This window comes from Coregonus lavaretus (assembly GCF_964263955.1).
Source record: "Coregonus lavaretus genome assembly, chromosome: 8".
NCBI lineage: Eukaryota > Metazoa > Chordata > Actinopteri > Salmoniformes > Salmonidae > Coregonus > Coregonus lavaretus.
Genome location: NC_139995.1, coordinates 32,423,551 through 32,450,365, shown reverse-complemented (window position 1 = coordinate 32,450,365; position 26,815 = coordinate 32,423,551). Strand labels below are relative to the sequence as shown.

Genomic DNA, 26,815 nt, shown 5'->3' with positions numbered 1-26,815 from the left:
AATGTAGCGCTCGCTTGCTAATGATATCATTTAGAGCTCCTGCTATCACTCACAGCCCACACACCCACCAGTGGAGGCTCCTCAGGAGGAGGAAGGGGAGGACCATCCTCCTAAGTGAATTTAATAAAAACCTTAGAAATGTTATCCTTTTTAGATAAAACTATACTAAATATATTCACATCACCAAATAATTAATTACAATGAAGGTCTACAGTAGCCTCAGCAGCACTCTCCGGGGTAGCACCATGGTTTAGCGGAGGACATCTAGTTTCCATCCTCCTCTGGGTACATTGACTTCAACAAAACCTAGGAGTCTCATGGTTCTCACTCCCTTCCATAGACTTACACAGTAATTATGAGAACTTCTGGAGGACATCCTCCAACCTATCAGAGCTCTTGCAGCATGAACTGACATGTTGTCCACCCAATCAAAGGATCAGATAATTAATCTAGTACTGAAAGCATAAGCTAGCGCTAGCTAGCACTGCAGTAAAGAAAATGTGGTGAGTAGTTGACTCAAAGAGAGAAAGACAATAGTTGAACAGTTTTGAACAAATTAATTTCTTCAAAAATCAAGAGATATTTTCTTGTATTTTCTTCACTTTCACGGTGACAACAATGTAGGCTGTGTGTAGCAGTTATGGTATGAAGGTTTGGCTTGGAAAGGTTTTTTCGCCTGGTCACAGACAGCTGTTTTGTTGTGCAATGAAGTCCACAAGTGAAGGGATAAGGTGAGAGGAGAGCGCGTAGATGCGAGAAGGAATTATACAAAGAGCAAAGTGATCATGCTGTTGGTATGTTGCTGCTATGAAAGTGAACTGTGTTTGCGGGTGATCAGGGGTGTATTCATTTCGGCGATTCTGTTGAAAAACATTTCTTAAACGGAAGCAAACGGAACAAAACAGGGATAAACATACCTGAATTTGTCCAATAGAAATGTGTTCATTTGCAACTGTAATGATTACACCCTAGATCAGCTAGATGCAGTCAAGAGTGTGCAAGGCGGTATTACATTTACATAATTTAGCAGACGCTCTTATCCAGAGCGACTTACAAATTTGAACTTTCACTGTCACCTTGATTACTCAAATTTTGCACCTACGTTGTAAACTTTCATTCGTAGGTTGTTGCAACCTCATGATGGGTATAGGGAAATTTAGAGTATCATGTAGTAGCCTAAACCTATTGATGCTACATTGAACTGGGTGAATGGAATATGAATGACAGTCATCCAATATGCTGTAATAGAAATAAGGACATGCTTATATCTTTTTTTTTTTACTCCTCCCCTTAAACGGCACAGACCGCCACTGACACACACACAAACACACTTGTGAGCACATGCACAGACAACAACACACACGCAGACACACAGTCACAAACACAATCAGCAACACTGCATTTAATCTCTCCTCCATTACAGATAACACACCACAGAGAGACTACAGGCAATTAGGATATTTTGGAGTATCCTTCTCGCTCTCTCGCTCCTCTTCATCTTCTTCTCGCTGTATATATAAAAGTTAGGTTTATGTCTGAGAAATGTAACGCACTACGGGAATTTTGCCAGTCAGTCGGTCCGATGCAGACAGCTGTGATCTCAAAGCCAACCAAAGCTCCTTAAACAGTTGTTCTGAAACACAGAGCTGGCTTCACTGGGCTCTGCGCTAGGCTTCAATCCACAGAAGAGGCTGAGGAGAGTTGACAGTGCCCTTATATTGGCCCAGGCGAACTTCTGGCGCGTTGGTTAATGGGAAGACAGTGGGGCTATCCGCACCGTAATTGGACGGTGTAGTTGTCGAGTTGCATCGCCATGCCTCAGAAAAACGAATTCAGCACATCACACGGTGTAAGCTCCATCACATCAACACCACCAAGAACATCAGCAAGAGTTTACACAAACTGCCAGAGGTCCCTCAATTATCCCTCCAGTCAACTTTAACAGTCATTGTTTATCCTACCCCCATGCTTTAGAATTCTCATTATTTCCTAATGCTCTCACAAATGGTGCCATTCTCCTTTTCTCTCCACCCCAATTCCTCTCTAAGCCAGGTCTCCTGAGACCTGTTGGGAAGAAAAGTAATTTTGAAAGCAATTCTTTGCTTGGAGGTGCGAGGGCCTTTTCTGACAGATGAGGGCTCTCCAACAATAAAAAGGTAGGGCTGGCAGAGGTAATTCATTATTAGCAGACATGTAATGAGGATTTACACGCTCATCTTCTCCGATCCTGGGCCCTCTGCTGCTCTTTCCTCCCGGGTATCACTTCTAGGAATTAATTATTCTCAATATTGGCCCGTCTTCCAATCGCTCAAGCATTAGTGCTTTAGGGAGGACATTGCAAGGGGCACACACATACTTGTTTTTCAGCTAGGAGGAGAGAAGCCTAACCTCTGTATTACAATCCAAGAAGAGAAGAGATGATGGAGCCCCATGCACTCTGCCTAGCCAAGGATCACACTCATGACAATTTAACAGCCAGGCAGGCCTACAATCAAAATATTAGTCTGGATTGGCAATGTGGCGTGGGATCATTTAGTCTCCTGATGAATCCTTTAGAATGGTTAACAGGCCGCATCAGGAATCGATCATCAGCTCACTGTCTATGGGTAGCCTACATGATGTCCACTCAACACCATTGCTTGGGCCTGTTTCCCAGACCCAGATTAAGCCTAGTCCTGGACTAAAAATCACAATGGAGATTCTTCATTTAGAAAGATTGTTAATCCAGGACTAAGCTTAACTCTGGCTATGGGAAACCAGCCCCTCTTGACTGATGCCGGAGAAGCACAAAAGGGAAGGTATACACAGTTTCTCTCAGCCTAACACACAGTAGGGTGGGTTTCTCTCCTCTCCGGTTTCTGGTGGCAGGGTTCACCACTCACCCGTCCAGTCACAGCATGTGGGACACTGTTAGTGTCCTCATTCTAGGTTGATGTAGCACTGCTGGTTTCAAACTACAGCAATGCCCTCTCTCAAGTTAATCTTTCTTGGCTAGTTTGTGTAGTCCAACATATGTAAAAGTGCAGCAGAAACAGGATGACGCGGGACATCATATTCAGAGTAGAGTATAAAACACTGCTTGTTCGCTCATATATTTTGAAAGTTGCTGCCCCCTTAAATATTGTGTGATCAGGCTCCAGTGCGTGCAGTACAGTGCAGTATGTGTGTTGACTGACTGTTCTGATGGGATGGATGGAGCTAAGAGGCTGTGGGATTGTGAACCAATGCTGCACTGCACTACAGTTGATAGACCGTTAACAGTGAGGAGAGGAGATTGAGAGAACAGGAAGGACACAGTCAGTCAAAAAGAGAGCACCAGACATCAAGTTCTTCTCCCCACCATTTTGTGTGTGATGAGATGAGAGACGGCCTGTCGGTTGCAATTGTTGTTAAGGCGGCTGATTGGAAGCCATTACCCCCCTTATAGGCCCACGACACGGCCAATAGATTCCCAGGCCGACTGAAATTGAAACTAATAGGGGTTCACAGTGGAAAGACTTCTGATATCTTATGACGTTGGGCTGTTTCAGGCCGAATTAAAGGGGCAGCAAATAAAGTACGCAAATAAAAGTAGTTAGGAAAACAGCTGGCTAAACATTGAGGCCGTCAATTTATTACAGTGCATTCGGAAAGTATTCAGACCCCTTTACTTTTTTTCACCTCATCAATCTCATCAATTTGCAAAACATTTTAAACCTGTTTTCACTTTTTCATCATGGGGTATTGTCTATACCCCATAATGACAAAGGGAAAACTGGTTAAAATGTTTTGCAAATGTATATAGAAAAAAAAGAAGAGGCCTCCTGAGTGGTCTAAGGCACTGCATCACAGTGCTTGAGGCGTCACTAAAGACCCGGGTTCGATCCCAGGCTATGTCACAACCGGCCACGACCGGGAATGCCATAGGGCGGCCCACAATTTGCCCAGCATCGTCCGGGTTAGGGGAGGGTTTGGCCAGGGGAGCTAAACTAGGCTCATCGTGCTCTAGCGACTCCTTGTTGCGGGCCGGGTGCCTGCAGGCTGACTTCGGTCGTCAGTGTTTCCTCCGACACATTGGTGCAACTGGCTTCCGGGTTAAGGTATTTTATAGGGCCCTATTTGCCAACTGGACATGTAGTCTTCCAGGCAGGAATCAGAGTGTGTGAAGATGTACATTGCACTCAAAGTATTCAGACCCCTTCACTTTTTCCACATTTTGTTACGTTACAGCCTTATTCAAAAAATTCCCTCATCAATCTCATCAATTTGACATAGACCACTGCGCCACTCAGGAGGCCTCTGTTCTTTATTGTTAATACATTTGCAAAATATTTTAAACCTGTTTTCACTTTGTCATTATGGGGTATTGTCTAAGGGTGTTAAGAGGCGCAGTTTGGCAGGTCATGTTTCGGAGGACGCATGATTCGACCTTCGCCTCTCCCAAGCCTGTTGGGGAGTTGCAGTGATGAGACAAGATCAAAATTGTGGAGAAAAGGGGGAAAGAAGTGTGTAATAATTTTTTTTTTTTTTAAACAGGAATACCTTATTTACATAAGTATTCAGACCCTTTGCTATGAGACTCGAAATTGAGCTCAGGTGCATCCTGTTTCCATTGATCATCCTTGAGATGTTTCTACAACTTGATTAGATTCCACCTGTGGTAAATTCAATTGATTGGACATGATTTGGAAAGGCACACACCTGTCTATATAAGGTCCCACAGTTGCCAGTGCATGTCAAAGCAAAAACCAAGCCATGAGGTCGAAGGAATTGTCCGTAGAGCTCCGAGACAGGATTGTGTCGAGGCACAGATCTCGGGAAGGATACCAAAACATTTCTGCAACATCAAAGGTCCCCAAGAACACTGTGGCCTCCATCATTCTTAAATGGAAGAAGTTTGAAACCACCAAGACTCTTCCTAGAGCAATCGGGAGGAGAAGGGCCTTGGTCAGGGAGGTGACCAAGAACCCGATGGTCACTCTGACAGAGCTCCAGTTCCTCTGTGGAGATGGGAGAACCTTCCAGAGCTCCGACTGGGAAAAATCTATTTGAACGCTCATCCAACTCGGAATTCCAACTCGGGAACTCTGACCCCTTTCTAGAGCTCCGACTTTCCGAACTGAAGATCAATGACATCATGATTTGATCTCATATATTTTTCAGAGTTCCCAGTTGTTTTGAATGTGGCAACACTACCATGAACCATGCATGAATCTGCAGGTAGCTAAAGCTAAGCAAATAGGTTCAATGTTAGCTAGCTAGCTAACATTAAGCTATAACCAATGCTCCCATCGGACTGCCGCACAGAAGAAATATAAACCCGCGCAGACGCACAAGATTGAACATCACTCAACTTTCTAGAGTTTTCCCCTTTAGTTAACACTATCAACGTTTCGCTCTACTGTGGGAATTGTGCTCGAATCAATGCAATATTAGCCACTTTCAATGTAACATACCAAAACAAAAACGAACTATGCAAGACTTAGCATGAAAAACTAACTGAGCAAGAGATTTTGTTGTTGGCAGAGCGCATTGGAGTAGGATTCTATTGCATTGACAGGCACAACACAGGCCCGTACTCTACACAGACTGTTGTGCCATAACCGATCAGAGCTGCAGTAGGCCTATATGCAAATAGCCTTTGCCATATATGGATCTGTGCCATTCACTTTGAACTGGACTGTGTTTACAACATGCGGGGTTGCGAGTAGATGCACTTGTTTTGAGATCAAAGCAAGAGCTGCATGTAGCCACCTGTGCACATTTGTTCATATTCTTTGCTCGTTAGTTAGTTATTAGCCCAGTTATAGGTCATTTCTAGTCAACAATGGGGGAGTGGTTGCTTACTACAATTTATTTTTATTTCACCTTTCTTTAACCAGGTAAGCCAGTTGAGAACAAGTTCTCATTTACAATTGCGACCTGGCCAAGATAAAGCAAAGCAGTGCGGTAAAAACAACAACAACACAGAGTTACATATGGAATAAACAAAACATACAGTCAATAACACAATAGAAAATCTATATACAGTGTGTGCAAATGTAGTAAGTTATTGAGGTAAGGCAATAAATAGGCCATAGTGCAAAATAATTACAATTATAATTTAGTATTAACACTGGAGTGATAGATGTGCAGAAGATGATGTGCAAATAGAGATACTGGGGTGCAAATGAGCAAAATAAATAACAATATGGGGATGAGGTAGTTGGGTGGGCTAATTACAGAAGGGCTGTGTACAGGTGCAGTGATCGGTAAGCTGCTCTGACAACTGATGCTTAAAGATAGTGAGGGAGATTAGTGTCTCCAGCTTCAGAGATTTTTGCAGTTCGTTCCAGTCATTTGCAGCAGAGAACTGGAAGGAATGGCGACCAAAGGAGGTGTTGGCTTTGGGGATGACCAGTGAGATATACAGTGGGGAAAAAAAGTATTTAGTCAGCCACCAATTGTGCAAGTTCTCCCACTTAAAAAGATGAGAGAGGCCTGTAATTTTCATCATAGGTACACGTCAACTATGACACACAAATTAAGGAAAAAAAATCCAGAAAATCCCATTGTAGGATTTTTAATTAATTTATTTGCAAATTATGGTGGAAAATATGTATTTGGTCACCTACAAACAAGCAAGATTTCTGGCTCTCACAGACCTGTAACTTCTTCTTTAAGAGGCTCCTCTGTCCTCCACTCGTTACCTGTATTAATGGCACCTGTTTGAACTTGTTATCAGTATAAAAGACACCTGTCCACAACCTCAAACAGTCACACTCCAAACTCCACAATGGCCAAGACCAAAGAGCTGTCAAAGGACACCAAAAACAAAATTGTAGACCTGCACCAGGCTGGGAAGACTGAATCTGCAATAGGTAAGCAGCTTGATTTGAATAAATCAACTGTGGGAGCAATTATTAGGAAATGGAAGACATACAAGACCACTGATAATCTCCCTCGATCTGGGGCTCCACGCAAGATCTCACCTTGTGGGGTCAAAATGATCACAAGAACGGTGAGCAAAAATCCCAGAACCACACGGGGGGACCTAGTGAATGACCTGCAGAGAGCTGGGACCAAAGTAACAAAGCCTACCATCAGTAACACACTACGCCGCCAGGGACTCAAATCCTGCAGTGCGAGACGTGTCCCCCTGCTTAAGCCAGTACATGTCCAGGCCCGTCTGAAATGCATTTGGATGATCCAGAAGAGGATTGGGAGAATGTCATATGGTCAGATGAAACCAAAATATAACTTTTTGGTAAAAACTCAACTCGTCGTGTTTGGAGGACAAAGAATGCTGAGTTGCATCCAAAGGACACCATACCTACTGTGAAGCATGGGGGTGGAAACATCATGCTTTGGGGCTGTTTTTCTGCAAAGGGACCAGGACGACTGATCCGTGTAAAGGAAAGAATGAATGGGGCCATGTATCGTGAGATTTTGAGTGAAAACCTCCTTCCATCAGCAAGGGCATTGAAGATGAAACGTGGCTGGGTCTTTCAGCATGACAATGATCCCAAACACACCGCCCGGGCAACGAAGGAGTGGCTTCGTAAGAAGCATTTCAAGGTCCTGGAGTGGCCTAGCCAGTCTCCAGATCTCAACCCAATAGAAAATCTTTGGAGGGAGTTGAAAGTCCGTGTTGCCCAGCGACAGCCCCAAAACATCACTGCTCTAGAGGAGATCTGCATGGAGGAATGGGCCAAAATACCAGCAACAGTGTGTGAAAACCTTGTGAAGACTTACAGAAAACGTTTGACCTGTGTCATTGCCAAAAAAGGGTATATAACAAAGTATTGAGACATTTTTGTTATTGGCCAAATACTTATTTTCCACCATAATTTGCAAATAAATTCATAAAAAATCCTACAATGTGATTTTCTGGATTTTTTTTCCTCATTTTGTCTGTCATAGTTGACGTGTACCTATGATGAAAATTACAGGCCTCTCTCATCTTTTTAAGTGGGAGAACTTGCACAATTGGTGGCTGACTAAATACTTTTTTTCCCCACTGTATATATATATATATATACACACACACACACACACACACACACACACACAGTTGAAGTCCGAAGTTTACATACACTTAGGTTGGAGTCATTACATTTTTCAACCACTCCACAAATTTCTTGTTAACAACCTATAGTTTTGGCAAGTCGTTTTAGTGCATGACACAAGTAATTTTTCCAACAATTGTTTACAGACAGATTATTTCACTTATAATTCACTGTATCACAATTCCAGTGGGTCAGATGTTTACATAAACTAAGTTGACTGTGCCTTTAAACAGCTTGGAAAATTCCAGAAGATGATGTCATGGCTTTAGAAGCTTCTGACAGGCTAATTTACATCATTTGAGTCAATTGGAGGTGTACCTGTGGATGTATTTCAAGGCCTACCTTCAAACTCAGTGCCTCTTTGCTTGACATCATGGGAAACTCAAAAGAAATCAGCCAGTCTGGTTCATCCTTGGGAGCAATTTCCAAACGCCTGAAGGTACCATGTTTATCTGTACAAACAATAGTACGCAAGTATAAACACCACGGGACCACGCAGCCGTCATACCGCTCAGGAAGGAGACGCGTTCTGTCTTCTAGAGATGAACGTAATTTGGTGCGAAAAGTGCAAATCAATCCCAGAACAAGAGCAAAGGACCTTCTGAAGATGCTGGAGAAAACAGGTACAAAAGTATCTATATCCACAGTAAAACAAGTTATATATCGACATAACCTGAAAGGCCACTCAGCAAGGAAGAAGCCACTGCTCCAAAACCGCCATAAAAAAGCCAGACTACGGTTTGCAACTGCACATGGGGACAAAGATCATACTTTTTGGAGAAATGTCCTCTGGTCTGATGAAACACAAATAGAACTGTTTGGCCATAATGACCATCGTTATGTTTGGAGGAAAAAGGGGAATGCTTGCAAGCCGAAGAACACCATCCCAACCGTGAAGCACAGGGGTGGCAGCATCATACTGTGGGGGTGCTTTGCTGCAGGAGGGACTGGTGCACTTCAGAAAATAGATGGCATCACGAGGAAGGAAAATTATGTGGATATAATGAAGCAACATCTCAAGACATCAGTCAGGAAGTTAAAGCTTGGTCGCAAATGGGTCTTCCAAATGGACAATGACCCCAAGCATACTTCCAAAGTTGTGGCAAAATGGCTTAAGGACATCAAAGTCAAGGTATTGGAGTGCCATCAAAAAGCCCTGACCTCAATCCTATAGAAAATTTGTGGGCAGAACTGAAAAAGCGTGTGCGAGCAAGGAGGCCTACAAACCTGACTCAGTTACACCAGCTCTGTCAGGAGGAATGGGCCAAAATTCACCCAACTTATTGTGGGAAGATTGTGGAAGACTACCCGAAACGTTTGACCCAAGTTAAACAATTTAAAGGCAATGCTACCAAATACTAATTGAATGTATGCAAACTTCTGACACACTGGAATGTGATGAAATAAATAAAAGCTGAAATAAATCTCTCTCTCCCTATTATTCTGACATTTCACATCCTTAAAATCAAATGGTGATCCTAACTGACCTAAGACAGGGAATTTTTACTAGGATTAAATGTCAGGAATTGTGAAAAACTGAGTTTAAATGTATTTGGCTAAGGTGTATTTAAACTTCTGACTTCAACTGTGTGTGTATATATATATATATATATATATATATATATAGGCATTTTATTTGTACTCGTTATTTTTATTTGTTATTCACAGTATTTATTTCTCATGTCACTATTTCAGTTGTTATTTACATGTATATATTACCATACAGTGCCTTCAGAAAGTATTCATAGCCCTTGACTTATTGCACATTTTGTTGTGTTACAGCCTGAATTCAAAATTAATACAGCCCGGGTTAAATATATATTTTTTTCTACACACAATATCCCATAATGACAAAATGAAAACATATATATATTTTTTTTTTTACTCCCTAGTCCTTGTCGACAAGCATACCCATAACATGATGATGCAACCACCATGATTGAAAATATGAAGAGTGGTACTCGGTGATGTGTTGTGTTGGATTAGCCCCAAACATACTGTAACACTTTGTATTCAGGACATAAAGTTAATTTCTTTGCCACATTTTTTGCAGTTTTATTTTAGTGCCTTATTGCAAACAGGATGCATGTTTTGGAATATTTTTTATTCTGTACAGGCTTCGTTCTTTTCACTGTGTCTTTTAGGTTGGTATTGTGGAGTAACTACAATGTTGTTGATCCATCCTCAGTTTTCTCATATCACAGACATTAAACTCAGTAACTGGTTTGAAGTCACCATTGGCCTCATGGTGAATTCCCTGAGCAGTTTCCTTCCTGCCTGGCAACTGAGTTAGGAAGGACGTCTGTATCTTTGTAGTGACTGGGTGTATTGATACACCACCCAAAGTGTAATTATTAACTTCACCATGTTCAAATGGATATTCAATGTCAGCTGTTTTTTTTTACCCATCTACTAATAGGTGCCCTTCTTTGCGAGGCATTGGAAAACCTCCCTGGTCTTTGTGGTTGAATCTGTGTTTGAACTTCACTGCTTGACTGAGGGATGTTACAGATAATTGTATGTGTGGGGTATAGAGATGATGTAGTCATTGAAAAATCATGTTAAACTGTATTAACGCACACAGAGTGAGCCCATGAAACTATGTGACTTGTTAAGCACATTATGGGGTATTGCGTGTAGGCCAGTGACACAAAATGTCAATGTAATCCATTTTAAATTCAGGCTGTAACACAACAAAATGTGGAAAAAGTCAAGGGGTGTGAATACTTTCTGAAGGCACTATAGGTACAGTGGGGAAAAAAGTATTTAGTCAGCCACCAATTGTGCAAGTTCTCCCACTTAAAAAGATGAGAGAGGCCTGTAATTTTCATCATAGGTACACGTCAACTATGACAGACAAAATGAGATTTTTTTTCTCCAGAAAATCACATTGTAGGATTTTTAATGAATTTATTTGCAAATTATGGTGGAAAATAAGTATTTGGTCAATAACAAAAGTTTCTCAATACTTTGTTATATACCCTTTGTTGGCAATGACACAGGTCAAATGTTTTCTGTAAGTCTTCACAAGGTTTTCACACACTGTTGCTGGTATTTTGGCGCATTCCTCCATGCAGATCTCCTCTAGAGCAGTGATGTTTTGGGGCTGTCGCTGGGCAAAACGGACTTTCAACTCCCTCCAAAGATTTTCTATGGGGTTGAGATCTGGAGACTGGCTAGGCCACTCCAGGACCTTGAAATGCTTCTTACGAAGCCACTCCTTCGTTGCCCGGGCGGTGTGTTTGGGATCATTGTCATGCTGAAAGACCCAGCCACGTTTCATCTTCAATGCCCTTGCTGATGGAAGGAGGTTTTCACTCAAAATCTCACGATACATGGCCCCATTCATTCTTTCCTTTACACGGATCAGTCGTCCTGGTCCCTTTGCAGAAAAACAGCCCCAAAGCATGATGTTTCCACCCCCATGTTTCACAGTAGGTATGGTGTTCTTTGGATGCAACTCAGCATTCTTTGTCCTCCAAAAACGACGAGTTGAGTTTTTACCAAAAAGTTCTATTTTGGTTTCATCTGACCATATGACATTCTCCCAATCCTCTTCTGGATCATCCAAATGCACTCTAGCAAACTTCAGACGGGCCTGGACATGTACTGGCTTAAGCAGGGGGACACGTCTGGCACTGCAGGATTTGAGTCCCTGGCGGCGTAGTGTGTTACTGATGGTAGGCTTTGTTACTTTGGTCCCAGCTCTCTGCAGGTCATTCACTAGGTCCCCCCGTGTGGTTCTGGGATTTTTGCTCACCGTTCCTGTGATCATTTTGACCCCACGGGGTGAGATCTTGCGTGGAGCCCCAGATCGAGGGAGATTATCAGTGGTCTTGTATGTCTTCCATTTCCTAATAATTGCTCCCACAGTTGATTTCATCAAACCAAGCTGCTTACCTATTGCAGATTCAGTCTTCCCAGCCTGGTGCAGGTCTACAATTTTGTTTCTGGTGTCCTTTGACAGCTCTTTGGTCTTGGCCATAGTGGAGTTTGGAGTGTGACTGTTTGAGGTTGTGGACAGGTGTATTTTATACTGATAACAAGTTCAAACAGGTGCCATTAATACAGGTAACGAGTGGAGGACAGAGGAGCCTCTTAAAGAAGAAGTTACAGGTCTGTGAGAGCCAGAAATCTTGCTTGTTTGTAGTTGACCAAATACTTATTTTCCACCATAATTTGCAAATAAATTCATTAAAAATCCTACAATGTGATTTTCTGGATTTTTTTTCCTCAATTTGTCTGTCATAGTTGACGTGTACCTATGATGAAAATTACAGGCATCTCTCATCTTTTTAAGTGGGAGAACTTGCACAATTGGTGGCTGACTAAATACTTTTTTTCCCCACTGTATTTATATATTCCTTCTACCAGTCACTTTTTATGTATAAACCTACCTCAAACACAGTACACCTGCACACTGACCAGTATTATCGTGTTTCTTCAACCTATATCATACCTCTTGTGTAAAAATAAATAAAATATAAAATATATTTTCTATTATTATCTACACTGAACACAAATATGAATGCAACATGCAACAATTTCAAAATATTTTACTGAGTTACAGCTCATAAGGAAATCAGTCAATTGAAATAAATTCATTACGCCTTAATCTATGGACTTCACATGACTGGGAATACAGATATGCATCTGTTAGTCACAGATACCTTTTTTAAAAACGTAGGGGCGTGGATCAGAAAACCAGTCAGCATCTGGTGTGACCACCATTTGCCTCATGCAGTGCAGCACATCTCCTTCACATAGAGTTGATCAGGCTGTTGATTGTGGCCTGTGGAATGTTGTCCCACTCCTCTTCAATGGCTGTGTGAAGTTGCTGGATATTGGCGGGAACTGGAACACACTGACGTACACGTCGATCCAGAGCATCCCAAAACATGCTCAATGGGTGACATGTCTGGTGAGTATGAAGGCCATGGAAGAACTGGGACATTTTCAGCTTCCTGGAATTGTGTACAGATCCTTGCGACATGGGGCTGTGCATTATCATGCTGAACCATGAGGTGATGGCGGAGGATGAATGGCACGACAATGGGCCTCAGGATCTTGTCACGGTATCTATATAATGCAATTGTGTTTGTTGTCCGTAGCTTATGCCTGCCCATACCGGTTATGACACCGAACTGCAGTCAGGTCAAGACCCTGGTGAGGATGACGAGCATGCAGATGAGCTTCCCTAAAATGGTTTTTGACAGTTTGTGTAGAAATTCTTCAGTTATGCAAACCCACAGTTTCATCAGCTGTCCTGGTGGCTGGTCTCAGACGATCCCGCAGGTGAAGAAGCCAGATGTGGAGGTCCAGGGTTGGCGTGGTTACACGTGGTCTGCGGTTGTGAGGCCGGTTGGACGTACTGCCAAATTCTCTAAAACGACGTTGGCTTATGGTAGAGAAATGAATATTCAATTATCTGGCAACAGCTCTGGTGGATATTCCTGCAGTCAGCATGCCAATTGCATGCTCCCTCAAAACTTGAGACATCTGTGGCATTGTGTTGTGTGACACAACTGCACATTTTAGACTGGCCTTTTATGGTCCCTGTAATGATCATGCTGTTTAATCAGCTTCTTGATATGCCAAACCTGTCAGGTGGCTGGATTATCTTGGCAAAGGAGAAATGCTCACTAACAGCGATGTAAACAAATTTGAGAGAAATAAGCTTTTTGTTTGTATGGAATATTTCTGTAATTTTTATTTTTAACTCATGAAACATGGGACCAACACTTTACATGTTGCGTTTATATTTTTGTTCAGTGTATATTATTATTATTATTACTATCAATGCATTGTTTGGAAAGAGCTCTCAAAGTAAGAATTTCATTGTACTGTTTTACACCGGTTGTATCCTGTGCACTTGGCGAATAAACTTTGAAACAAGCTTTTAATTCCTGGCGACCTCCCATGTAGGCTTAATGCGTCTGGCCAATCGAATCAGTCAGGTAGACTCTTGCTGCTTTCCGCTGGACCTCTCCCTATTGCCACACTAGAGAGCACCATAGACCTGCTGTGTCTCCACTCAAATAGCGGAGGAAACGATGACATCACTGTGGTCTACATGTCTACCTGTCTAGTCTGCTATGAGGTAGAATGACCTGAGACCTGACCCGTGACTGTCAGCAGCCCTGTTAGGACACCCGGGCCTTTGTGGTAATGAGATCAGAGCATTACGCCAATTAAAAACAGACACACACACACAGACCTGCCGCCTGTCCGCCCGCCCATCACTGGGCAGCCAGGACAAAGAGCTAGCCAGGCCTAAAGCTAATTGGCTGTCTGGGTGCTGTCTGTGACTGTGATGCCCCGACATAGAGAGGAGTGGATGCCAGTCACCGCAGAGTGACCACAGCAGATTAATAGTGGACAGACTGGCTATAGACCTAGGTCAAATAAGATGCTTAATCTAATATCAAAATGACATGCAATGCATGTATGCAACCAGAATCCTGTTAGTTATGCTAATAGTGCGTGTGTGTCCTCCAGACAAGAGCCCTCTGCTATAGGCATACCATCACTGTCATCTAGTGGTAAACAATGTGCCATTACATGAACAGCCATAATAACACATTTATAACCTTTCAAACGTTGCTCTTAAAATCCCCCAATGCATAAGGCCTGAAATACTTCTAAACAGTAGGCCTATGCACTGGGTGACGAGGGGCCAACTAATAGACCTTAAACTTAGGCTAGCCTAGATTATGACTGACAGTGTATGAGTGTATGACTACCTCTCTTCAGCTGCTGCATTACGTTGGAGCAGTTAAGGAATGTCTCTAACCAAAAGAGCCATTGGCAAACTAACTTATTCTCAGTTAAGTGGAAGTTGGTTGGCAGGCCTGTAAGACATGGTGTTGAAACTATAACATAAGAGAAAGAGAGAGAGTTTGAGACAGGCGTTAGAAGATAATTCCAGCTCTGTCTGTATCCATCAGGCATTCTTTCCCCAAGGGAAGGTAGGCAGACAGACAGCGAGGACTGAGACTCCATTCCCCTGCTGGTGTGGTTGAAACATACTTTTTTCTCTTGCTCTTCTCATCCGTTCCGCTTGTGAGGAGACATTAATGGCACACCTCACATGCATATTAAAACAGCTCTGTTAGAAAGCCTGTCAAAACACACTCACTAAACTATTCATGCACAAGGGAAACAGACAGCGAGCAGCATGTCACTCTTCCCCCTTTTTCAAATATTGCTTGCAGGAACTTCTCAAGCACAATTAGGATTGTTCCATATTTGGCTGTGAACAGTTTGGATGAAGGAAAATTGTGAAGTGGCATTGGCAGCCCAAGGATAGAAAGTAAACAGCATAATTCAGAAGTAGTACTGGGCATTTCCATCGAAAAGGACCCATGAGCACCAACGTGAAGTTCATAGGAGCAGATGATTTATCATTAAAAAAAGGCCACCATTACATCAGTTGTTTGAATTAGCCTATACAGTCATTAGATGGAAATTACTGTAAAACAACAGCTAGGCTATAATCACATTTCATCAAGTAAGCTACCAACTATCAACTCATGGGAACGTGAGTCTAGGCTAGTGTGCTGCTGCATAATGTCTTGTGTTCAGTAGTAATGATGCCTGTGCTGTGCTTTAGATATGGTACTGGCATCTCTCCCTCCCTCTGCCCTGCAGATATGCCAGACTGTTTCAACCAGGACTGAGGCTTTTTCAATTTTTCCATACAGGGCCTCACCACAAAGTTCCTCTACTATGACTCACTGTCGGAATTTCCACAAAAACCTGCACTTTCATATTCACAGACAGAGAGAACAGGAGAGAGCGAGAGCGAGAGAGAGAGAGAAAGAGAGCAGGAGAGACAGCGAGAGCGAGACAAGGAAATAGACTGGCAGGTTAATGTATTACACACCAGTAGCCTAAATTAATAACTTCAACAGACGTTCTTCAGAAAGTATTGATACCCCTTGACTTATTCCACATTTGTTGTGTTACATTCTGAATTTAACATGGATTAAATACAGTGCATTCGGAAAGTATTCAGACCCCTTCCCCACATTTGGTTACGTTACAGCCTTATTCTAAAATTGATTAAATTAATGTTTTTCCATATCAATCTAAACACAATACCCCATAATGACAAAGCGAAATGACAAAGCGAAAACAGGTTTTAAGAATTATTTTCAACTTTATTAAAAATACCTTATTTACATAAGTATTCAGACCCTTTGCTATGAGACTCGAAATTGAGCTCAGGTGCATCCTGTTTCCATTGATCATCCTTTAGATGTTTCTACAACTTGATTGGAGTCTACCTGTAGTAAATTAAATTGATTGGACATGATTTGGAAAAGGCACACACCTGTCTATATAAGGTTCCAAAGATGACAGTGCATTTCAGAGCAAAAACCAAGCCATGAGGTCGAAGGAATTGTCGGTAGAGATCCCAGACAGGATTGTGTCGAGGCACAGATCTGGGGAAGGGTACCAAAACATTTCTGCAACATTGAAGGTCCCCAAGAACACAGTGGCCTCCATCATTTTTAAATGGAAGAAGTTTGGAACCACCAAGACTCTTCCTAGAGCTGGCTGCCCGGCCAAACTGAGCAATCGGAGGAGAAGGGCCTTGGTCAGGGAGGTGACCAAGAACCCGATGGTCACTCTGACAGAGCTCCAGAGTTCCTCTGTGGAGATGGGAGAACATTCCTGAAGGACAACCATCTCTGCAGCACTCCACCAATCAGGCCTTCATGGTAGAGTGGCCAGACGGAAGCCACTCCTCAGTAAAAGGCACCTGACAGCCCACTTGGAGTTTGCCAAAAGGCACCTAAAGGACTCTCAGACCATAAGAAACAAGATTCTCTGGTCTGATGAAACCAAGATTGAACTCTATATGGCCTAAATGCCAGGCGTCACGTCTGGAGGAAACCTGGTACCATCCCTACGGTGAAGCATGGTGGTGGCAGCATCATGCTGTGGGGATATTTTAAAGCGGTATGGACTGGGAGACTAGTCAGGATCGAGGGAAAGATGAACGGAGCAAAGTACAGAGAGATCCTTGATGAAGTCCTGAGCACTCTGGGGCGAAGGTTCACCTTCCAACAGTACAATGACCCTAAGCACACAGCCAAGACAACGCAGGAGTGGCTTCGGGACAAGTCTCTGAATGTCCTTGAGTGGCCCAGCCAGAGCCCGGACTTGAACCTGATCGAACACCTCTGGAGAGACCGACGCTCCCCATCCAACCTGACAGAGCATGAGAGGATCTGCAGAGAAGAATTGGAGGAACTCCCCAAATACAGGTGTGCCAAGCTAGCAGCGCCGTACCCAAGAAGACTCGAGGCTGTAATCGCTGCCAAAGGTGTTTCAACAAAGTACTGAGTAAAGGGTCTGAATTCTTAAGTAAATGTAATATTTACTTTGATACTTTTTTTTATAAATTTGCTACAATTTCTAAAAAACTGTTTTTGCTTTGTCATTATGGGGTATTGTGTGTAGATTAATGAGGGGGAAAAAAACAATTTAACCCATTTTAGAATAAGGCAGTAATGTAACAAAATGTGGAAAAAGTCATGGGTTCTGAATACTTTCAGAATGCACTGTATATATGAATGATTTATAAAGCCAGGCACATTTAACAGTTAGGCTATTGATTATAGACCCAATTAAGTTGGTGTTTCCTCGCTCCTCACTTTTCTTAGACAAGGCAAGGTCAGTTCTCATCTAACTCCGCTGCTGCCTCCACCGCACTGTTCTCAACACCAATATGCTGGATACCTTTGCTATTATGCACATAGCAACATGGTCTAAGAAAATGCACCAATTCAACAGCGCACTGATGTTTCAGAACCGAGGACAGTGACAGCTATCCAACGCGAGAGAAAGCGCATCGGTTATAAAATAATATTATTTTTTATTAGTGTTGCACCATTGTTCTTACGTAATATAACCATATACAATTTCAGTAGCACATTTCTTAGAGTGATGGACTGTGCCATACCCACAGCCTCCACAATGGATTAGTCCACTCAGACAGGCGCGAATCAGACAGGTGTCTTGTACATCATGATTTTTTATATATTTTTTGCTACTGCTCGACTAAAGAAATCTCGGTCGGCCGACAGCCTATCGACCAAACAATTGACCAGTCGACTAAATGGGGTCAGCCCTACAGGGCACATAGCGCTCTGTGTGTGTTGCCAAATTGTATGCTAATGCTCCCCTTCTGAAAATCAACCCCAAAGCCAAAATCCAGAGTTTGAGTTATCTCGGTTAACCCAGAACTAAAGTATTGCGTAATTTGTCAGATGCTCGATTAAGTTCTGGGTACATACAGTGGGGAGAACAAGTATTTGATACACTACCGATTTTGCAGGTTTTCCTACTTACAAAGCATGTAGAGGTCTGTAATTTTTATCATAGGTACACTTCAACTGTGAGAGACGGAATCTAAAACAAAAATCCAGAAAATCACATTGTATGATTTTTAAGTAATTAATTTGCATTTTATTGCATGACATAAGTATTTGATCACCTACCAACCAGTAAGAATTCCGGCTCTCACAGACCTGTTAGTTTTTCTTTAAGAAACCCTCCTGTTCTCCACTCATTACCTGTATTAACTGCACCTGTTTGAACTCGTTACCTGTATAAAAGACACCTGTCCACACACTGAATCAAACAGACTCCAACCTCTCCACAATGGCCAAGACCAGAGAACTGTGTAAGGACATCAGGGATAAAATTGTAGACCTACACAAGGCTGGGATGGGCTACAGGACAATAGGCAAGCAACTTGGTGAGAAGGCAACAACTGTTGGCGCAATTATTAGAAAATGGAAGAAGTTCAAGATGACGGTCAATCACCATCGGTCTGGGGCTCCATGCAAGATCTCACCTCGTGGGGCATCAATGATCATGAGGAAGGTGAGGGATCAGCCCAGAACTACACGGCAGGACCTGGTCAATGACCTGAAGAGAGCTGGGACCACAGTCTCAAAGAAAACCATTAGTAACACACTACGCCATCATGGATTAAAATCCTGCAGCGCACGCAAGGTCCCCCTGCTCAAGCCAGCGCATGTCCAGGCCCGTCTGAAGTTTGCCAATGACCATCTGGATGATCCAGAGGAGGAATGGGAGAAGGTCATGTGGTCTGATGAGACAAAAATTGAGCTTTTTGGTCTAAACTCCACTCGCCGTGTTTGGAGGAAGAAGAAGGATGAGTACAACCCCAAGAACACCATCCCAACCGTGAAGCATGGAGGTGGAAACATCATTCTTTGGGGATGCTTTTCTGCAAAGGGGACAGGACGACTGCACCGTATTGAGGAGAGGATGGATGGGGCCATGTATCGCGAGATCTTGGCCAACAACCTCCTTCCCTCAATAAGAACATTGAAGATGGGTCGTGGCTGGGTCTTCCAGCATGACAACGACCCGAAACACACAGCCAGGGCAACTAAGGAGTGGCTCCGTAAGAAGCATCTCAAGGTCCTGGAGTGGCCTAGCCAGTCTCCAGACCTGAACCCAATATAAATCTTTGGAGGGAGCTGAAAGTCCGTATTGCCCAGCGACAGCCCCGAAACCTGAAGGATCTGGAGAAGGTCTGTATGGAGGAGTGGGCCAAAATCCCTGCTGCAGTGTGTGCAAACCTGGTCAAGACCTACAGGAAACGTATGATCTCTGTAATTGCAAACAAAGGTTTCTGTTCCAAATATTAAGTTCTGCTTTTCTGATGTATCAAATACTTATGTCATGCAATAAAATGCAAATTAATTACTTAAAAATCATACAATGTGATTTTCTGGATTTTTGTTTTAGATTCCGTCTCTCAAAGTTGAAGTGTACCTATGATAAACATTACAGACCTCTACATGCTTTGTAAGTAGGAAAACCTGCAAAATCGTCAGTGTATCAAATACTTGTTCTCCCCACTGTACATGTTAAGAAAAGAGATTCACATCACTAATTGTGATGTGTCCAAAGCACTGGAACTAATGCTGCTCATTATCTCACGCAACCCGTTGTATCGTGACAGATCTACAATACCCAGGGTTCTCCCCAGGATTTTTTAACAAGGTGGTGCTGCCGAGTATGCCAGTGCCCCCCTTTGGACTCCTGTAACTGCCATTTCCTGCAATCTAGAGCTCTATTGGGGTGTGTTGCCTGGCCATTGATTACATAGTGGCACTGCCAGTCCACAAGGTGGTGCAGCGCCCTTCTTACATTCTTTACCATAAAGATAGTTTGAGGTCCACATTTCAGAGAATGTTGACTTGAATTGGAATATCTGCTGTTTTAAATTATAATGTCAATCCTCCATAGGAAACTTATTGAAATCATAGAAATATAGATAATAGAATAGACATGATCATTTAAGTTGACATTTGACGGTAGGTGGACCGGCGGCCATCTTTGTGGTAGTAATTAGAAGTAAAAATTTAAATTCAATAAAAATGTCAATGGTATACCAGCTAAATTGCAGTGGTCTGAAGCAGGGGTTGAAACCAGTTCAAGGAACATAACAGAAAACCAGAAATGAACAAGAAATGTTGAGGAACAGAATCAGAACCGAGAACGAAAGTGATCTATACCATTCCGGAACAGAACCGTTATTTTAAAAGCAGGGGAACCGATTAATAACGTTCTGGGCATTTTTTTCTAGTCCCATAAAAGTCCTCACTGTCACTCAGAAACCTATTCCAGTGTCTGCCTGAAAATCTTTGCCAGTGCGTGTAGACTACCTGCCCCTCCCCCTCCTTCCAAAGCACTGTCTACTGACGTTACAAGCGTGATTCAGAAATTAGGGAGAGAGATGTTTTATTAGAGAAGAATGGATTAACCTTTTCAATGCTAGTTAAGGATACTATAGTTACATTGGATTTATTAAGTACAAAAAGATAAGATGTGTTTTTATTTTTGATTCTGGTGCGCAGAAGCTTGTTAGCTAGCTAGCTCTGGTCCAACGTTCGCTAAGCCAACTTTCTGAAGTTCAGACATTATTTTTTTTTCATCTAAGCCGCTCCTCAGTTGGTATAATTCTGTGGGCCTAATTTAGATAATGCCTGTCATAACAACAAGATTCCCAGTGCTTCAAGCCAAGCCTCCTTGTCAACCGTCTCTCCCCACCCGCAAAATTTCTGTTGCATCTTGCGCCCTACACTCGTCTGTCCAATGCATGTAAATAGCTTGCCCACTCCATAGCAAGCTGCTCTATTCGCACTGATTGGTTTAGTAATTTAATGTTGCGCTAAATGTAAAAACAAATCTTTGGTTTAAAAAGGAACAGAAAGGAACGATATAAACCGTAACTTTTTGGGGGTTCAGAACTAAATTAATGGAATATTATTTTGGGATAGGTCCATTCTATGAGTTCTATTTCTATGATTTAAATGACACCCCCCTTGTATTCAAGAGCATGTTGTGTCTCAACCGATGGTGGGCAAAACAAAAATACCTCAGATGTAAAGTAGGGTGTAAGCTACAAACATTTTAAGATAATTGACATTAAAAGTAAAACAAAAGTCGATTTCTATTCAAAAACATTTAAAATAAATTATATAAAATAGTTTGACAACCCTGTTTGTAAACTTTTAAATTATATCAAACTCAACCATTTATATTTTCCAGTGAAGACATGGATTTCTCATGGTATGGTGTGGTATGCAAAATGGGTCAACTTTGAGCACCTCTATCTCCTGAATGTTTTGGTTTTCAGGTCCAAAAAGTAACTTTCTGACCACTTCTTCCATTGGCAAACATGTATGGAAAGTTTTGTTTAAATCAAAAGGGATGCTGTCAAAAAGTGATTGAATTCCTATGGAGTTACTGGCCCATATGGTATTTGGGATGGCCTGAGTCACTCAGAGTACTCAAATGTCATAGAGGCTGACAAAACACAATACCACTATCCTATCCAACAGCTCATCTAACTGCTACACACACCATCAGCACAAAGCAGTTCCCAAACCACAATGCATGCAACATAACCCACAAACACAATAAGGTTGCGTGTTCGAATCTCATCAGGGACAACTTTAACAACTACTTAATACTTTTTTGCTACTTCGCATGGTAGCTAACCCTTCCCCTAATCCTTTAACCTAACCCTAACCCCTGGTCCCTAACTTAAATAACGCTAGCCACCTAGATAATGTTATCCACATTTTACATTTACATTTTAGTCATTTAGCAGACACTCTTATCCAGAGCGACTTACAGTTAGTGAGTGCATCCATTATTTTTTTCATACTGGCCCCCCATGGGAATCGAACCCACAACCCTGGCATTGCAAACGCCATCCCTGCCGGCCAAACCCTCCCCTACCTTGGACGACACTGGGCCAATTGTACGCCGCCCCATGTCTAAACAACAAATAGGAATTCATAACATATCATATGTTTTGCAAATTCGTAACATATTGTATGAATTGCCATTTGTAACATATCTTACGAAATGTGACTCGTTTCAGGAAACTAGACGTATTTCACTACTTCACATGAACGCCATTTGAACGTAAACTTTTTTTAAATGAAAATGCGTTTTTTTTGCAGAAATGCCTTCTGCAACATGTGAACTTTCATGTTCCTTAATAACAAACTTGTATGCCATCTGTAAATACCAATAAAAAATGTAAATTACAAGCCAAGTTGGTTTAGCCACAGAAAAAGACAAGATAAGATGAGCTGGTCAGTATGTGTAGGTAATCCTTTCTAACAAGGCTTTTTTGAAAGATATCACGTAGTAGAACTGCATAAGTGTTGCTCTCCACTTTCTGGAGGACCGAGTTTTGAAATCAGTGGAATTAGAGTATGATAGCTAAGGAGATGGAAAACATTCTGGCGTTTGATTGCAATAATGCAGACGGAGTCGAAAAGAGAACACACAGAAGGCTGTTGTATAAAACACCTGTCTCCGGATTACATCTTCAAACTAAGGGCAACCATGGCATCCGTGACAGAGAGGGAGAAGCGTCCATCCATGTATACGGGTAAGAGAGTCTAGCTAGCTACATTTTCAAATATTACACGTTTCAAATTGGCGCCATTTTCTCAAAAGTGAGGTTACAAGTTGATCAACTTTCAAAGCAGAATTACTTTCCCATTGTTCCTTAACTGTAGTGTATGATATACCATTTTCTAGCTCTGAGTCTCTACTTTTATCCAATGTAAAAAAACACAAATTTCAAATCTTGCTACATAAGACCGAATCGAGCCGGTCGGTCACAAATGGATGATGAACATCCACAAATGAATATATACCATACACTAATTGGAGTGTCACGGATTTACATTTACTATGTTACGTCTACCCCGGAGTCCAGATTGAAAAGGCTCATGTAGGCTGTCTGCACACATTACTCAGGGATGGCGGAATGACAGGGGGTTTCTACAAAAACATTTTTAAACATCATTTAGATATTTTTCTGCTTATAATTTACGAGATTTTGTAGGCTATTGGTTTGTCACCTTCTCTATAATTAGATACATGCATCTTCTATTCTGTCATTACTTGATGCTCATCTAGAATACTAAATAAAACCTTGCTCACCAGAATAATGTCATAAATTGATAGAATTATCAATGCATCATCAACAATCTAGTTCACGTCGGTCAAGTTCTCTTTCATTTCTGCTCTCTCATGGAGCGAGGACCAGTTTGACCAGTTAAGGAAATGAAAAGCTGTGAAAACGATCCAACATGTTTCTGATAGTATTTCAGTTCGTCTTGGATGCATATTTTATGTGGATGAAAATTAAAGCACTGTCAGCTTTTATGCCGCTGAAAGAAATTGCACAAAACACATCTTACGCAAAAACGTAAGAAGCTTCTTAAGAAAAAAAGAAAAGTTCATAAGATAGTAGGTGCAATTCGTCAACAATATATTTAAGATTTCTATTATTATTTAATTTTTTACAAACTTCTCAAATATATTTTTACGAACTTCTTAACTATCTACTTAAGATGATTGCTGCTAGGCAATCATGTTAGCATATTTGTTACTGAGATTAGGCCTTCTGTTCTAAAACATGTTCTTAGGTTTAAAATAATCAATACTGAAACTTTCAGATGAAGTTAGTGTGAATTAAACATGTTCAATTGAATTATTTTCTCACTTCCAAGGGTTTAGCTATCTTGGAATTAAGAGCAGTTCCAATAAAAAAATCCAATAACTTTCTTTTCAAGAATCACATTTCTTCTTAACTATTTTCTTAAGAAACTTAAGAACATTTTGAAGAACTTTATTGACGAATAGCAACTTTTCTTAAGTTTCTTTTTAAGTATAAAGTCAAGGGAAAAAATTGCATTTAAGAAGAAATGTCTTCTTATGGTTTTGTGAATCCGGACCCAGGTCCCAATGTGCACATTCACATTCTCTCAAGATGCTGAAAGAAAGCAATCATATTTCTCCACTACGGTTCCTGAGACAAATGTAACATTTGGTCTATAATTTTACTGCGAGCAACAGTTAATTCTGCAGGAGTTCATATTATAATAGGCTACATAACGGATGATTGGTTTAATGAAATTGATAATACGAAGATTGTGGATGCTGTACTGTTAGATTTCATAGCAGCCTTTGATATTATTGACCAAAACCCATTGTTGAGAAAACTTGTGTTATGGCTTTTCAACCTCTGCCATATCGTGGATTCAGAGCTATCTAATAGAACTCATAGGGTTTTCTTTAATGGAAGCTTCTCTAATGTCAAACATGTAAAATCTGGTGTACCACAGGGCAGCTCTCTAGGCCCTCTACTCTTTTCTATTTTTACCAATGACCTGCCACTGGCATTAAACAAAGCATGTGTGTCTATGCTGATGATTCAACCATGTACGCATCAGCAACCACAGTTAATGAAGTCACTGAAACCCTTAACAAAGAGTTGCAGTCTGTTTTGGAATGGGTGGCCAGTAATAAACTGGTCCTGATCTCTAAAACTAAGAGCATTGTATTTGGTACAAATCATTCCCTTAGTTCTAGACCTCAGCTGAATCTGGTAATGAATGGTGTGGCTGTTGAACAAGTTGAGGAGACTAAATTACTTGGTGTTACCTTAGATTGTAAACTGTCATGGTCAAAACATATAGATTAAATGGTTGTAAAGATGGGGAGAGGTCTGTCCGTAATAAAGAGATGCTCTGCTTTTTTGACACCACACACAAAGCAAGTCCTGTAGGCTCTAGTTTTATCTTATCTTGATTATTGTCCAGTCATATGGTCAACTGCTGCAAAGAAAGACCTAGTTAAGCTGTAGCTGGCCCAGAACAGAGCGGCACCTCTTGCTCTTCATTGTAATCAGAGGGCTAATATTAATACTATGCAAACAGCACTGACACACACACTTACCCCACCAGACATGCCACCAGGGGTCTTTTCACAGTCACCAGGTCAAGAACAAATTCAAGGAAACATACAGTATTTTACAGAGCCATGAGCGCATGGAACTCCCTTCAATCTTATATTGTGCAAGTGAACAGCAAATCTGGTTTATAAAAACAAATAAAGCAACACCTGACGGCACAACGCCTTTCCTCCATGTGACCTACTTGTTGTGTGGACGTACTGACATGGATGTGTAACTGATAGATGCACGCACACACACACACACACAACATGTTAATGTTTTTAAATGTATGTAAATTGTAAAGTATTTTGTCTTCAATATCTTTTTCGTTATGTGTCGGACCCCAGTAAGACTAGCTGTCGCCATTGGCGTCGGCTAATGGGGATCCTAATAAATCAAATCAAAATGTGAGGCCTACAGTCAGTGTCCAGACTTCAGTTATCCTATTATTCCAACTATTAGGCTACTAATTCTGGCAAAGAGACATACCTTTCAAAACACCAAAAAGTGTTATGAATTACATTTGGTGATTGTTATTCATTAGGCCTACACAAGTCTTGTAACCTTAATTGATGCGTACACTGCTGTCCGCGCGTCTCTGTCTCGGCCACTCATCTTTGCCTTGGCAAAATGTCAGTGTTATCATCGAACCACACTGCATTTTGGAGCATATTCCACATGTTTTCAAGTCTATTTGCTCATTTTTCAAGCGACTGACATGCGGTAATGATAAATAGTGTAATAGCCTACAATTTTAGTGTACAAAACATTAAGAACACCTTCCTAATATTGAGTTGCACCCCTCCCTTTTGACCTCAGAACAGCCTCAATTCGTCGGGGCATGGACTCTACAAGGTTTCGAAAGCGTACCACAGGGATGCTGGCCAATGTTGACTCCACAGTTGTGTCAAGTTGGCTGGATGTCTTTTGGGTGGAGGACCATTCTTGATACACACAAGAAAATGTTGAGTGTGAAAAATCCAGCAGTGTTGCAGTTCTTGACACACTCAAACCGGTGCGCATGGCACCTACTACCATACCCTGTTCAAAGGCACTTAAATATTTTGCCTTGCCTACTCACCCTCTGAATGGCACACGCATACAATCCATGTCTCAATTGTCTCAAAGCTTCTCAAAATCTTTCTTCAAATCCGTCTACTCCCCTTCATCTACACTGATTGTGGATTTAACAAGTGACATCAATAAGGGATCATAGCTTTCACCTGGATTCACCTGTTCAGTTTATGTCACGAAAAGAGCATGTTCATCATGTTTTGTACACTCAGTGTATGTTTTAATTATTGTGATAGGCTCATGTTTTACCGGTACGGCATACCCTAACTATTTATTTCCGGCTTACATTCACTCCTGGTCTTGTAGGAATTTCACATCACAAATGTAATCATCAACCTGTTGGTTTTGTAGCCTGTCTGCTCCTATTACCACTGGGTCACACCACTGGGTC

The 26,815-nt window shown here is 41.7% G+C and overlaps 1 protein-coding gene across 1 annotated transcript in view; it reads right to left on the bottom strand.

Moving 5' to 3' along the window:
• Positions 1-26,815, bottom strand: part of LOC311134342 (testis-expressed protein 264 homolog) — a 115,290-nt gene that overhangs the window by 87,033 nt on the left and 1,442 nt on the right. The window lies entirely within an intron of this gene.